Source organism: Canis aureus, chromosome 1, assembly GCF_053574225.1.
Source record: "Canis aureus isolate CA01 chromosome 1, VMU_Caureus_v.1.0, whole genome shotgun sequence".
Lineage (NCBI taxonomy): Eukaryota > Metazoa > Chordata > Mammalia > Carnivora > Canidae > Canis > Canis aureus.
Genome location: NC_135611.1, coordinates 69,310,729 through 69,326,773, shown reverse-complemented (window position 1 = coordinate 69,326,773; position 16,045 = coordinate 69,310,729). Strand labels below are relative to the sequence as shown.

Sequence of the window (16,045 nt, the reverse complement as noted above, 5' to 3'; positions counted from 1 at the left end):
CGTGTTAACAACGCAAATCCCCTTGCTAGATAAAGACGGCTTTTTTTTTACTGGTTTCTTCTATATTTCTATTCCAAAGATTCTATTTAAAAAAATGACTGGTTTTGGGGACCTCTGGGTGACTCAGCAGTTGAGCGTCTGCCTTCAGCTCAGGGCATGACCCCAGGGTCCTGGGATCGAGTCCCGCGTCGGGATCCCTGCACGGAGCCTGCTTCTCCCTCTGCCTGTGTCTCCGCCTCTCTCTGTGTGTCTCTCATGAATAAATACATAAAATCGTAAAAATAAGTAAGTAAAAATGATGTTTTTCTCATGTTTCTCTCTAACCCTGGATGAGATGCTGTGATAGAGAGAAATCTTTCTGCAAAAAGACAGTAAGTAAAGATACTCCAAATATAAACATTTGTGATATGAGAGAAAAAGCAAAAATAATCCCAAAGTGTCTGACACTCCAAAGCTTCTAAGAAGAAGAACAGAAAAAGATTCCATCGGAAACTTCAAGGGAAAAGGGGACGAGCTCACTTCAGTGTGATTTGGTCGTCACTTCAAGTTGTTAAGCTTGATAGAAAAATGCCATAATATCCAATGATACGTCTGGGAACCCTTCCTTCCTTCCTTCCTTCCTTCCTTCCTTCCTTCCTTCCTTCCTTCCTTCCTTCCTTCCTTCCTTCCTCCCCTTCCTCCCCTTCCTCCCCTTCCTTTTCTTTCTTTCTTTCTTTCTTTCTTTCTTTCTTTCTTTCTTTCTTTCTTTCTTTCTTTCTTTTTCATGCTTTTCTTTCTTGAATCAAGGAAATGGCAAAGGAAAACTCCACCTCTCACAAGAATCAATGTCTCCTTTTTTATTAATTAAAAACTAATTTAAAAACGTAGGTACCGGGGGCGCTTGGCTGGCTCACCCAGTGGAGCATGCGACTCTCGATCTCCTGGCATAGAGATGACTCAAAAAATAAAACCTTAAGAAAAAATAAATGCATAAATGAAACATAGGTAACGGAACATCGTGCAGCCTTTAGAAAAATATGTTTACCAAAACTTCAGTAACACGATTACTAATAAACTAAAAGAAGTATGTTCTGAAAGGCTCACTGGCAAAAACAACTAATAATGTTCAGAAAATACTTAAGCAATTCCTGTGGGGTTTTTTTTTTTTTCAGATTATTTGAATAAATTATTCCTACATACTACCTTGGGTCCATTGGCCCTGCAAGTTTTAACATTTATCATAATTTCTCAGAAAAGTTTAGAAAGGAAAGAATAATCATTTGTGCTCATAATACAGATGGCATTCGCGGCTTCTTGACCCTCCTCCTTATCTGGGTGCCAACCGCGTGGGGGGCGGCACGGGGACCCCAAGGCCTCCGGGGTCTGGAGCATGCACGGTGGCCCTGCACTGCCGCTGCCAATTTCACTGGGGGCCTCGTGGATGTTTCCAGACCTCCAAATGGGCACAGCCAGGAGAAGCCGGGTCTGCTGCCCCAAGCCCCCAGGGACCCCCCCACCCCCCAGGTGTCCCCTGCCCCCCTCAAGCCCCCTGGGACCCCCAGACCCACTGGCCTGTCCCTGGACCGCTGCCCCAGGCCCCCTGGGACCCCCAGACCCCCCAGACCACTGCCCTGCTTGGGCTTAGGTGGACCCCGTAAGTTCGGGGAGACCCCTGAGCTCCCGGGGACACCAGGCAGCCCTGACGGGGTCCCACAGCAACTCAAGTGGGGGCCACGCCTGTGTGGGGTCCCCAGGCCCAGCCAACACAGCAGTGGCACCTGCTCACCCACCCGCCGCGCAGCGGGAAGCTCCCCGTGCCTCAGGGGTCTGCCCAGGGGTCATCCGGCTGCACAGTGAGGTGGTGGGGGGAGGCACTGCCTGGGGGCGGGTGCTACCTGGGGGGGTGCTACCTGGGGGGCCTGCTTGGGGGGGAGTGAGGCCTTGGGTGGGACGCTGCAGCCTCCTCCACACGCTGGCCCCCGTGGCTGGAGCTGGAGCGAGCCCTGCAACTGCCCTTGCTCATCCCCTGGATCCTGTGCCCCGTCCTGACAGCCATCGGCCAGTTGTTACCAGCCAGGCCTCCGGGTGGGCAGAGGGGGGACCTCGCCAACGGCTGGCGCGAGCAGGGCACCTGAACCTGCTGCACGAGGCCCGAGACTCTCCCCAGACAGGCTCGCCCCCCCCCCCCCCAGGACTTCACGGCCACGCAGACCTAAGAGCATGTGTGCAAAGTAAGGTCATCTGAGTGGGAGCGACCGGAGGGAAAGAACCACACCGGGCAAGGCCACCCAGCGTCCCACGATCCATGGGATCCTTTATCTACAGGACCTCTGCGGGTGGGCGACCCCTCCAAGGAGGTCCTGCCCCGGCCGCAGCTGAGCAGCGTGGGCTTGGGCAGGGGGACGTCGCCTGACCCGGGCCACACGGTGCTTAGGTGGCTGAGGTGAACGTCTCCATGGCTTCTCCAATAACCCCTGGCAACGGGACTCTTTTTCTAAACACAATGTCCCTTAAATCACAGAGAGCTCCGATAATCAAAAGTGGACCGTGTATTTTAAAAACCCGTCGGAAGGAGAGCCGCTTGGCCAGGCGCCGGCATTGGCCTCCGGAGTGGAGGGCAGGCTCAGGCCCCGCGGCCCCGGGGAGCAGGCCGGCGGCGAGGCAGCTCTCACTGCTGACCGTGGGTCCGCGGTTCCCCAAATCCTATCAGACGAACTACAGAAAACTCAGAAACCGAAACCGCATCCACGTCTCTGGTCCCTGGACGTGGACTCCAGGGGGCCGCTCGGAGCCCCTCCACCAGCTGCCTCCCAGCGCCCCCCCGCCCCGGGAGCGGGGACGTCCCCCCCCCCCCCGGGTGTCACCCGTGGGCCACTGCGGCCGGGAGCTCACGGAGCCCCAGCGTCGGGCCAGGGAGCGCGGTCCCTCATGGATCCAAGGTCAGGCCGACCCCCCAGCACCCCACCTCCTCTCCTCAAGGGCCAGCCTCAGAGGGAGTTCCCCGAAAGGCACATTTTTTTTCAATTATTTTTTTCTTTTGTTGAGGACAAGCGAGAAGATGGGTGAGCAGACACAGCACGCCGCGCCCGGCGCTGCTCCCCGGACACACTGCTGACGGCCCCACGGCTGGACGGAGACACTGGCCGCCCCACGGAGCATGCAGGCGGGAGGAGGAAGGAGCTCCTGGGCTGCCGGCCGGGCCTCCCATCAGGTCCCCGCTGGGATCTCAGGGGGCTTCCCGAGCACGCTCCTCTCCGGCAGCCTGCTTTCCGCGCGTGGGCCCTGCTCACGGCAACGCAGGGGCTACTGGGGCCCGTCTCCTCACCGCCGCAGGCGTCCCCCACACACTGGTCCCTGTGGCCGGAGCTGGAGCACCCTGCAATTGCCCTGGCTCGTCCCCTGGATCCTGTCCTGTCCTGACAACTGTCGGCCTCCAGGCTCCTGCTAGACGTCGTCGGGCGAGGGCAGCAACCCAGGCGCTTGGGAAACAGGTGAGCATGTAGGAGCAGAGGAGCCAACGAGCAACACTCCCGGAGGCCAGGCGGCAGCGGCGCTGAGGGTCTCGGGCCTCGAGCCGCTGTGTCTCTGAAAGGCAGGGGCAGTGGTGCAACGAGCAGTCGAGGCAGAGCCTAGGTTGCTGGGCCCCAAGGCAAGGGAGCCAAGAGACAGCCTCCCATTTGCACACTCCAGCTCGTGCCGCCCCCACCGCCACCCGCAGGCCGCTGGGGAGAGGTTCTGTTCACGGGGTGGCAGGCGGGGCTGGGGCCCGGGGCCCTGCCACCCCGTGGGTCTCCTGCCAAGCAGCGGTGAGCTGCTGACCCCGGGGCCGGAGGACACGAACTCCCCGGGGCAGGAACGGTGGAAACGGGGTTAGGATGCGGCGGCCTTGCGACCTGGAGGGGGATGCGGCCACCTATTCACTTGTGTCCTCTTTTGTAATTTGTCTTTTAAAAATCACTTAACCAGGGGCACGCAGGGGGCTCAATGGTCGAGCGTTGGCCCTCGGCTCAGGGCGTGACCCCGGAGTCCCAGGATCAAGTCCCGCATTGGCCTCCCTGCAGGGAGCCTGCTTCTCCCTCTGCCTGTGTCTTTGCCCCTCTCTGTGTCTCATGAATAAATAAATAAAATCTTTAAAAAATATATCGTCTAATCAAATTCTGAATTTAAGGCTTCTGTGAGCTAGTCCACATTTTCACTCACGACCACCCCTTTCCCCAAGCGTGGGCTCAGGGAGGCCGTGCGTCATCTCTCAAGGCTGTGAATCCTCTCCTGCCCCCTAGACTCCAAGTCCCTCCGGAGGAGCTGCAGGGCTCCCAGCACCGACCACAGAGGCCGGCTCTCGGCATGCTCTTCACAAACACCCGAAGACGCGGTGCGGAGATATTGAACGCGATCTCCCCAAAGACACCGAGCTAAACATTCACAAGCAAACATCACTAATTACGTGCTACTATTGTCTTCTCTTCAACTATGCAGGTGTTGGACAGAGTTAGTCCTGCATAGAGAGCAGTGCAAGGACTGGAAGACTTAGAGAATAAATAAGGGATTTCCACATGTGTCATAAGGTGTGATAAGACCACTGTGTGCATTTCCAGAAATTTCTACCTCTACAGCACAGGGGCAGGGGAGTGGGGTTGGGGAGGAGAAGAAGTATGTAAGGAAGATGATTATATCTGCATATTACATTTTTGTTTTCAAGATTTCATTTTTCAACACTTTGAAAATATTTTTAATTTTTAAATATTTTAATATTTTAAAAATATTCTTTAAATATTATTTTTAAATAATCACTAATTTTATTTTAAATTATTTTTAAATAATCATTAATTTATTCTTAATTATTTTTAAATAATCATTAATTTATTTTTAATTAATTTTAATCATTGATTTTATTTTTAATTAATTTTAAATAATCATTGATTTTATTTTTAATTATTTTTAAATAATTATTGATTTTATTTTTAATTATTTTAAGTATTATTAATTTTCAGAGGCACCTAGGTGGCTCAGTCAATTAAGCGTCCGACACTTGATTTCAACTCAGGTCATGATTTCAGGGTCGTGGGATTGGGCCCCCAGTCGGCTTGAGGTTCACTCCCTCTCCCCAAATAAATAAATAAATCCTTTAAAATATATGATTAATATTCACGATAATATTAACACTTTATCTAAATATTTTCAGAAAAAAATGATGCCGTGTTTTCCTAAAAATTCCGTGTTCTATACCTTACAGTGATTTTTCTCCTCCCTGACATCACAGAAGATCAAATATACTCGATTCAGCAAACACTGACTGAATGCAGACAACATGCAAGGCCCACAGTTAAAATAAATAAGCTTCACACAACAACAACAAAAAAGTGAGGTGGACTGACTGAGCTGTTCATATTCTACCAAGAGAACTATATTGATCTTAGTATTGAATATTTTATTTATGTCATTTATTTTATTTATATTAAGTATTTTATTGTATTTACATTCAGCACTCTTTGAAGGTGGATATACTATGTATAGTATGTCTGCAGCCACGTGATGATGTTCAGCACGTCTTGAGTCTCTAACGTGAGGGGCACTTTTGCTCCCAATCCCCTGTTTTTAATAAATGGCCTTACTTACACACCACGCTCCAAACGAAAAACCTTCTAGTAGCCCCCACGTGCACTGAGAATAGAACCTTCCTTCCCGCAGTGTGCAAGGCTGGGCTCTCATGATGGTGCAGGCGTGAGCCCAACCGCGCCAGACACACAGAGTTGGCCCTGACCCTCCGATCTGCAAAAGCCCAGGCACCTGTCGCAGCAGAGTCCTTTGCCTTCCGTGAGTGAACCCACGGTGGGTGTCTCCCCATCTGGAAGGCGCCCTCGCCACAACCTGGGCTGTGACCCTGCCCTATCCTCAGCTCTTTACTAATGAACATCCTAGAGACCTTGAACTGACTACCCTAACTACTGTCCTTGGCCTTCACCACTATCACGTACGTGACGTGCTTCACATTCAACCAAACAGGTCATGAGTACGACCTTGCGGCGACTCCTGAGCGAAGCTCCCTAAATCATGATTTGGCAAATAAATGAGTGAGAATGATTATGTTCAAGGTTGACTGAGATCCATACACGAAAACGGCATCCTAACGCTCTAATGTTCTCCCTCAACTGTTAGAAGAAAACCAAAACCGTTTATTTGAGTTGCATGTTAGTTTTGTAGAAAAATAGCAGTTGTGAAAAGATGGAAAATGGTATGCAAAACCCACATCAAACGGGCTGCTATGGTAGCTTTAATCGTTTCCTTGTAGTCTCAAGCGGTATTTTCGGACAAGAAAAAACCCTACAGAGGTTTACCTAAGATGCAAGTTCCTCCTCCCTAGGGAAAGTCAAGGGTCCTCACTCTGAAAGCCAGCGACTATGATGCGGCTGGCTTTTTTTCTGGAAAGGGGAGCAAAATCTGAAGGTTCAAAATTCAGGTTCTTTGGCTTATTTGGGGGGAATGGGTCAGTTAAGAGAGCCAACGTGCTTGAGGGGGAAAACCTCAAGCATTTTCATATTCTATCTGGGACCTCACAGCCTGCCTGTCAGCTCACCGCGGCCCAGTAGCCCCGGCGGGGACGCAGCCGCCCGTCAAGCAGGCACAGGGCCGCCATGGCGGAGGGGTCACGAGCACAAGGTCACAGCATCCCACGCGCCACTGACGCCCAGCGGGACAGGTTCACTCTACAGAGTGCGGCTCTGGCCCCACAGGTTCTCCGCAGCATGAAGACGCTCCCACGGGACGTGCATCTTATGGATTTTAAAGAATTACTCACAAGCTAACCTGCTCTCTGTCTTGTGTCACCATCTGCATCATCAGGAACATCTGCAAATAAATTTTTAAAATTTGAATGGTTTATCAGAGCATTTTAATGGTCTGCATTCTGAAAGGTGTTTTTTTTTTTAATAACAAAGAAACAAAGTAAAAAGTTAAAAGCTGTTACTCATTTTGAAACAGTAGCTTTTCTTAATTTAAAAATAAATACATAAAACCCTAGTGCAGGCATGATGAGGGGTATTTCCATGCACTGTCAGTACACAGTCACCTATCCTGAAAATGAGTTTTGCACGAAGTATCTTGACACATCCACACCCCCCGACCCAGGAATCAGCCTCTTCCACGGATCCTGCTTAGAGAAGTAATCTGAAATCGGAACAAAGATTCCATCAAAACGCCACTTATAATGCCAGATATTTGGAAACCTTCTAAAGGTCCAATTTTAACAGAAGATGGTGCATCCACACCATCAACTCTCATACAGACATTAACAGAGCTTGCCTGGGAGTCGGGAAATCTTTAGGACACAAGGTTAAACAGACAGCGCAGGGTGTAACATGTTACTGACTATGGAAAAAATGCATTAAAAATGAGTGAAGAAAATCTCAAAATGTGACGGGTGCTTTCGGGTCATGGGATTGCAGGCAAATTGTCTCCCCGATTTGTTATACTTCACGTGTTTTCCAAAGTTCTGACGGGGAGCATGTAGCGTGTTTATGGCTGGAGGTGGTGACGTGTCCTCTGCAGGCGGTGGCCACCGCACGCCGGGTCCACGCTTGCGGCCGATGGCGGGGCCCATCGGGTAAGCGGTGAGTCGCGTGGGTGCAGATCCGGGCCTCAGCCCTGCCCATGGCGGCACAGACAGAGGCCGAGATTCCTTGGATTCACCTTGCGTTTTGGCCCGAAGATGTTAATGCGCAAAAAGGAAAATCCCCCTCAGCAGCGGCCAACCCGTCAGCCCCTCTGGGACGAGCCCGCCGTTTGCAAGGTGGCTCCTCCTCAGCATGGCTCGTCCGGGCCAGGCGGGCGTTACCTTACCCGCACCCCTGCTCAGCGCTGGGGCGGCGGGCTGCGGGCACCGGCCAATGTCTGGCTCCCCCACATCGTGAACTTCTTGAGGTCCCTGTCACCCCAACATCCGCAGAGTTTAGCCCAGTGCCTAGCAGACGGTGGCATCTAACAAATGCTGTGAAATAGATTCGTGCCGCGACACCTCAGTGACACCCAAGAGCAATATGCACAAGCGGGCACCTCCTGCAACGGAACCGGGAGGAGCCCCAGATGGAACCTCCAGCTCGCGAGCAGCGGAGCCACCCGAACCCCAAACTGGCCTGGCGCTCGCCCCCCGCCCCAGCATTCTCCCGCACGAGGCCACTCTGTGCCCACGGTGGCTCAGGACAGAAGCAGAGCTTCGGGAGTCACACCCGCCCACAGCAGATTTCCCCCAAATGTGCTTCTGTGCCAGCTGCAGCCTTGTCTCCATCAGACACGCTGATGAGGACAAAGTCACGGGATTGCTCCTGCTCCTGTGACCTTCCCCCAAGTCGCGGAACACGAGCCCCGACTTCGAGATCCTGTGCTAAGTGCCTTCTCACACCCCTTGGCGACACCCCATGACTCCGGATGGCCAACCTCCTCCGCTGCTCCCCACGGGTGCTTCCCAGGCCTCTGGCCGCAGGGCAGGCAAGAAGTTCGTAATCCTACATGCTCCCCTGTCGTCTCTCTGCTCGTGCAGGGCCTTCAGAACCCTCTTCCTCCTGAGCGCCTTCCTGGCTTGGCCGCTCAGGTTTTGGGCGGGCCTGCTCTTGCTCGTCTCCGTCCGCTCCACCGCTACCGTTCAGCGTGGAGTTCAGGACAGTCACCGACGCTGGGATCTGCGCTGCTCTCTGAAAAATCCTTTGAACCCTAAACATGTATTATACTTTTTTTTTTCCCCTAAAGATTTTATTCATTTATTCATGAGAGACCGAGAGAGAGAGAAGCCGAGACACAAGCAGAGGGAGAAGCAGGCTCCATGCAGGGAGCCCGACGTGGGACTTGATCCCGGGTCCCCAGGATCACGCCCTGGGCTGCAGGCGGCACTAACCACTTAGCCACCCGTGCTGCCCAACACATATTATTCTACTGGGTTGCTTTAATAGTTCCCTGCGTGGTTATTTCCCCTCCTCCAAGGTGACGGCTCTGAGTTCTCACAAATAGGCCTAAAATATATACTTTTATCTACCTTCACATCCACTTTCCACTTACTGTACACACACACACACACACAGTCCAATGCACATGACGACACATATGGTCACTTGTCTGAGCAGATGACTGTGATTGCGTCGGCTGGGAGCGACACGATGTGGCTCATATTCCACGGGTCAGCAGGTTCATCCATTAAGCAGCATCGTCAAGCGCCGGCCCCTTATGGCCACAGCATGACCCACGTTCCTCCTCCATTCAGCCTGTGCGAGTGCCTCCCTCCTGCCCGCCCACCCTCCCTCCCTACCCCTCCCTCCATACCTGTTCATCATATTTCAGGGCAGAGTGTCTGTCCGCACAAAGGTAAACTCAGGCCATGGCAGCCAGCAGAGGTCCCTCCTCTGCAACAGGAATCAGGGCCTAAAATGAAGCCCCCCAAACACCTGACTCGCTGACGTCTGTGTCCTGCATAGGGACAGATCCCCACGGAGGGGAAACCCCGCTGGGTGGTTGCATCCCCGGCTCCGGATCCATCATGCTGCACGAGTCCTTCCCACCCTGGCGACACGCGCGAGCTCCCAGGCTCCCTGCACAGCCACACGCCCCGCTGACTCCCCACGGCCTTGGCCCCATGGACAGCTCCCCGAAGGCCCAGAACCAGGTCTGGACGCAGGCACAACGGGGCTCCGTGACGGCGCCTTGTCTCCAGTCTGGCTCCAGGGTCATCTGGCCCTTCTGAGCCTCGAGTTCCCGGCTGAAAACAGGGAGAAAAGCCGTAATATTCCCCGTAATGAGGACTTGGTGCAGATCTCATCCCCGAGGCGCAGGGCGGCCGCTCTTCGCTGTGTCCTGACAACGCCTGACAGCCAGCAGGACCCGGTCTCCCCGGAGGAGCGGCCTCCCAGGGGGGAGGGGGGCTGAGGCAAGGCGGTGGGCCCTGTTCTGAGCTGTCCCCGGTCCCTTGCCCACACCCCTCGGACAGCTTCCTTGCTCCCCGCAGACCCCACCCCAGGGACCCGCGGCCGCCAGCCCCGCCACTGAGCACCCAAGCCCCCCAGTCCGTCCCCCCGGAGCTCCCGTTGCTTTGGGTGTCGAGTAGAAAGCAGCCCCTCTGCACACCTCCCCCACCGGTGGCGGCCCACAGACCTGGAGCCGCGTGCCCCTAACCCCCAGGGTCCTCGCCCCACACGGCCTCCACGAGGACCAGCGGACGAGGGAGGTCCTGGCGAGGGTCGGCGCCCGTGATAACCTGTCAGCCCCAGGTGATAACGCCGCGTGGGCCTCCCCTGGCTGGCTCCCACAGACCCAGGGAAGCGCCCGCCCGTCGGTGCTGTGTGCGCCTCTTCTCTCTCCCACTCAAGCCCTGGCTACAGCTGTAGTGCCCGAAGTAGGGGGTCTCCAGCTTCATAATCCCTAGATGCCCCGGGCTTCTGAGGGTGAGCTCACTAGGCTGCAGATAAAGCAGGGCGATACTTAGTGGAAGTGTGTGGATATAGATAAATGGAGATAGGCCGCAAGCACGAGTCTTTCAGTGAAGTCTAGGCGTGAAGGGTGTTCCTTCATCACCGGGCTCTGCCTTGGTTGGGAAGAGGGTCGCACTTTTGGAATCTGCACGGTCACGGGCGCCTGAGCTGCCTTCATGTGCAGACTCCACATCACTGTTCAGGGGGGTCTGTCCCGAAACAGGAAGGGACAATTCTTCTCCACAACAGACATGTCGTTTTTGGTCATCGGCATCATCAGCTTCAGAGAACCACACCTCTCTGTGATCTCGACAAAGAGCGTCCATCGTGGTGTCCTCACCAGCCTCCAGGTCCTCACCCCACCACCAGCACCATGCACACAGCGGGAGGCCCCCCAGCTAGACGGCCCCCATCATACTCTCTGACAGACGCGGGTGGATTCAACGGCCACCAAGGCAGGGCCAATCAGAGCCCTTCCAAGAAATTTCTAGAAGAGAAATTCTAGAAAGAAGACAAGACCTCTTTTCTATGGAAAAGACAAGACCTCTTTTCTATGGCTCAAAAGCCCAAGAATTCAGGCTGCAAACTGCTTGAAAGTCAGCTTTCTCAGCACATGGGATGAAGCTGACCCAGACAGAAAAGAGCTAGAAACGAGGAGAGAGAGAGAGAAAGAACCCCGACAAAGCCGCGTGAGTCTCTGGGTTCTCGCCATGACTCAAGCGAGGTCTACCGTTGGACCTTCCAGTCACATGAGCCAATAAGTCCTTTTTTGCTTAACATAGTTAAGTAGAGGTTCCTCATACAGACAATCAGGTGAGTCCTGACCGATTCGCTTGGCCAGGAACACGGGGTGGGGTGGGGCGGGAGGGAACTCGTCCACCCTTGGTGCTTCGGGCAGAGAAGAGGGTAGAGCGGGAGGGGATGTAGACATCCTCATCCTCACACCTTGCTCACATTCCCACAACTCCTGTGTAATTTCACCCCAGCACAACTTGCTGCTATAACAGATCCCATTAGCAGTAGTATAGCCCCCAAACCCCACCTTTATAGGAGAATTTCCTTTCCCAGCTGCACTCAAAGCCCTTGTGAGCGTCAAAGCTCGCAATGACGCTGTCATAGTCAAACCTCTAGAATTCCTGCTGGGGAAGGGGAGGGGGTGAGGCGGGGAGGGAGCACACAGAAATAATCAGACTAAACATCAACGATACGAATCACGACATTCCGGGAGGTCTCGATCTCCTCACTGGAGACTTACCTTCCAGAACACAACCTAAATGTTTTATGCAGAAATGTGAACCTGCACCAAAATCGGACACCAGCCTTATCTCTCTGACCCATGAACACAGGGTTTCCTTTTTTTATTTTTTTTTAATTTATTTATGATAGTCACACACACAGAGAGAGAGAGAGAGGCAGAGACATAGGCAGAGGGAGAAGCAGGCTCCATGCACCAGGAGCCCGACGTGGGATTCGATCCCAGGTCTCCAGGATCGCGCCCTGGGCCAAAGGCAGGCACTAAACCGCTGCGCCACCCAGAGATCCCAACACAGGGTTTCCTAAGTACGTTCTAGCTTCTCCTATTCTCTACAATTCTGCAGAAAGGCAACGGGGCGTAGAGCAGAACAGTGTTCCTTGGCCTTAATGGGCTCCTGGTGCGAGCGTGCCAGCTTCATCGCCATTCTGCCCTAATTAACTCTTAGCGATGTTGTGAAAAATCAATCGCCGTCATTTGTTAAAATTCGCCGAAAACCATTCAAGACTAAGCAAGAGTTGTATTTTATTCATGAGCTCAGATAATCAATGATGGGCCAGGCCTCCTTTGCCTCGCGTCAGCACCACTATTACCCTTTCCCCAGGTCCGGCATGGCCTCCAGCCTGTCTTCCCCTGACCCCAACTCTACTAACCGCACCATTCCCAAACCACGTTCTGACTCCTCCCTCTCGATTCCACCAGAACGCATCATGAAGCACTTTGAAAAGAGAGACCATGGACCAAAGCTTTCGACCTGTCCATGAGGGGATGAGGGGGCACAGAGGCCACTCAGTCAGCGGCTTGGTCAGATGACAACGTGGGTTTTCCAAGCCTCCCTCCAGAGTCCTTTGCAACCCACCAGGCCCCTGATGCTCAAAGAGCATCCCAGGTATGGAAGGATCTGTGCACACTTTCCAGCACCCCACCCCCCAGCCTCTAGGTTCCTATAGGAGCAGCGACCTCGCAGTCCCCCCGCTAGCAGGGCACCCCACACGTGCTCACTGTGTTCTCCGAGAGCCAGAGCACATCTATGTCAGCAGACAAAACCTCTTAAGCCCTGAAACGGATGTACTTAGGAAAATTGCAGGTCATATATCCCTTCATAACACAAAGGGTCCATCTCACTGCAGATTCATTTTCTTGGTCTCCACACAAGCTTCTTTTTTTGTTCTGTTTTTTTGTTTTTGTTTTTGTTTTTTGTTTGTTTTTTTCCAAATGCTCTTTGGTTAAGGAAGAGGTCCCATGCGGTCTCCTACTAAGGAAGAGAGATAATAAAGAAATTTAAGACCGCTTTCCCTTTTTAGGCTATATATTCTGTTTAATAAGTGCATTATTATGAGGACTTATTAATTCATCCTCTACTAATTCTGCTTAAGAAATGTAAAAGGTGACATCTGCTTTTATCCTCCTCCTCTATTTTCCTGAGCTGAGTATGCATTTCTTTGCCTTTAGGCTGAGAATCTTCAGGGGAATGAACAGTTAAACAATCAGCTCAGATTCGCTCCCCGTACGTGTCGGTAGTTATCTTCCTCTGCCGAGTGAGCCGTTGTCAAAATTCTGAAAGCACACACATCCGACTATAGCAATGTAGCTCTTGGAGCTTTCAAAAGCTTCCCGAAAAATTCTTGTAAGTTAAAATAAGTGCAGCCATCCTTCCTCACAACGGTCCTTCCTGAAGAATCCCTTCCGATTACGGGTGCTGCCTTTGGGAGACCACATGGCACTTACCTGGACCCGACTCAGATGCAACAGGGAAATCCTCTCCGCACCGACGGCCTGGAAGCCACACACAAAGACTTCCCACGCGACAACTCCCTCTTTCACTGAAGGCTTTCCCAGCCTAGCATACAAAGCTAATTGTCACAAGGGTTACACATTATAGCTAAATCATCCCGTAATTACGAGCTCTCTAGTGGGACTTGGTGAGAGAGGATCAGTCCTAACACATATATTTTTAAGAGTAAAAAAAAAAAAAATTCTGCAAAGTTAAATCGCTAAAACATTTAACCGTTGTTTCCGCTTAATGAAAACATTATTCTCTGTTCAGGACTCCTATTCTTCACCTAGGCCTTTTGGAAAGGCTGACACCGCATGCAGATACGCTTCTGTACCAATGAACAGCAGTGGGAAAACCAAAGTTTCAAAATGCAGCCCTTTTTTCACCAAATGGTAATATGTTCTAGCATCAGCAGCCCCAACACGAACGGAAGGTCATTTGATAACAAGTGTTTCTACGATGCAAGGCCTGCCCAACCAGCTACGCCAACAGCTGTTACAGGGGCTGCTAGTGTTCTCGCCCGAAGCCCTCCGGCCGCGCGTGGGAACTTGGCTGGACCGCAAAGCCTCGAGGGCGGCCGCGCTCACGGCCAAGGGCAGCTGTCCACTCCACTCCTGCAAGGTCCTCGGTCGTCCACAGCAGCCCCGAGCCTCTCCAGAGGAAACCACGAGGTCAAGGGGCGCTTTAACGCAACGGGGTTGAAGCGGCCGACGAGGGGCCCTGGGGTGCACACGGCGGGCGAACTGCAGGCGGGACGCGCCACCGCCTCCCGGGCCGAGGCCGAGGAGCCCGTGACCACGCGCATCTCACGCGCGCACCCGGCTCGTCCCCAGGCCCGGCCGTAGGACGACACAGGGGGGCGCAGAGCTGAGCCCGCCCGCGTAGGTGCCAGCGGCGCGGCTCCGGGCAGCGGGCTCCAGGGGCCGCGCTCCGGGCACAGCGCTCTGGGCACCGCGCTCCGGGGGCCGCGCTCCAGGGGCCACGCTCCGGGCACCGCGTTCTGGGGGCCGCGCTCAGGGCTCCGCGCTCTGGGGGCCGCGCTCAGGGCACCGCGCTCTGGGGGCCGCGCTCAGGGCACCGCGCTCCGGGCTCCGCGCTCTGGGGGCCGCGCTCCGGGCACCGCGCTCCGGGCACCGCGCTCCGGGGGCCGCGCTCCGGGCACCGCGCTCCGAGCACCGCGCTCTGGGGGCCGCGCTCCGGGCACCGCGCTCCGGGCTCCGCGCTCAGGGCTCCGCGCTCCGGGGACCGCACTGCCCGCAGCCGCCGGGCTCCGCCGGGGACGAGGCCGCGGACGCCCTCGCGGAGCGCGCCGACCCGGGGCCGAGACAAAGGAGGGTGTAGTCGGGGCCGCGGCGGGCTCCGGGCTCCCCCACCCCCCGTGGGCCGGGGTCCCACGCCAGCGGCGGACCCGCTTTGCGCCCCAAACTTCGGGCGACCGCGCTCACCCCAGCTCCGGCGGCCGCGGCGGGGGCGCGGGAAGGAGCGGCCCCCCTACCCGCCCGCCCGCCTCCCCCCAGCCCTGCCCTGCCCTGCCCTCACCTGTGCGGGGCGCGCGGCCGCGGGGCTCCGGCGGGCTCCCTCCCGGGACGGTCAGCGCGGGAGCAGTCGGGGCGTCGGGCGCCTCGGGAGGCGGGCGGGGGCGGGGCGGGGCGGGGGGGGCGTCCGCGGGAATCTCGGAGCCGCCGGCTCCCTCCCGCCCCGGCGCGGCCACCGCGGCCCGATGAGTCAGGCGAGGGGGCGGGCGGCGGGGGCGGCGGGGACGGGGGGGGAGGGGAAGGGGGCCGGGGGGCGGGGTCCAGGGGGGAGGGCGTCCGGGTCCGGGGTCCGGAGGGGGAGGGGGTCCCGGGTCCGGGATCGGGGCGGGGGCGGGGGTCCGGATCCGGGGTCCGGGTCCGGGGTCGGCGGGGGTCCGGGGTCCGGGCTCGGGGTCCGGGGGCGGTGACCCGGGCGCCCTACCTGGGCGGGGTGGGGGGGTGGGGGTGCGCCACGGAGCGCTGGGAGCGCGGGCGCCTGTGCCCTGGAGGTCAGCGGCCGCGGGGTCGTCGCCGCCCGCGAGGAAGACAAAAGGGCCCCGGGGGCTGCGGGGAAAAGTTTTCAGCGCGGCTCCAGCCGGACCCGGCGAAGCACCCGCCCGAGCGCCGGCGAGGCGGGGGCGGGGGCGGGGGGCGGGGGGCGGGCTTCCAGGAGCGTCACCGCGCGCTGGGGACCCGGGTCCGGCCGGTGTCGCCGCCGCGCGGCCCCCGCCGCCGCACCCCTGCCCCCCCCGCCCCGGGGCGCCCCTTCCCCGCCCCCTCCCCGCCCCTCCCGGGCCCCGCAGCCCCCCCCCCGTCCCCCGTTCCACTCGCGGCTCCGGGACGGCCGCGTGCAGAGCCTGGCGGTGGGGACGGAGGAGCCGCGCGGAAGCGCCTCTCGGGGCCGGAGGCCGCGCGACACGGACACACCCACCCGAGGGGCGCGCCGCCGCCTGCCCCGGGCCGGGGTCCCGAGCCCAGGAGCTGCAGGGCGCCCCCGCGATCCCCGCCTCCCGGGAGCCGGCGCCGGGCCCACGCCCCTCGGACCCGCCTCGGCCGCCGCGTAGGGGAGGGGAGG

At 56.3% G+C, this 16,045-nt stretch overlaps 1 protein-coding gene across 2 annotated transcripts in view; it reads right to left on the bottom strand.

Annotated features, from left to right (window-relative positions):
• Nucleotides 1-15,095, bottom strand: part of TMEM200A (transmembrane protein 200A) — a 58,395-nt gene extending 43,300 nt beyond the window's left edge. Inside the window, exon 1 of one of the 2 annotated variants that reach the window (XM_077902843.1) lies at nucleotides 14,996-15,095. The gene's annotated coding sequence lies outside the window, so the exon portion shown is untranslated. The remainder of the gene's footprint in view (nucleotides 1-14,995) is intronic. The other variant, XM_077902839.1, reaches the window with a different exon arrangement.
• Nucleotides 15,096-16,045: the final 950 nt, after the last annotated feature.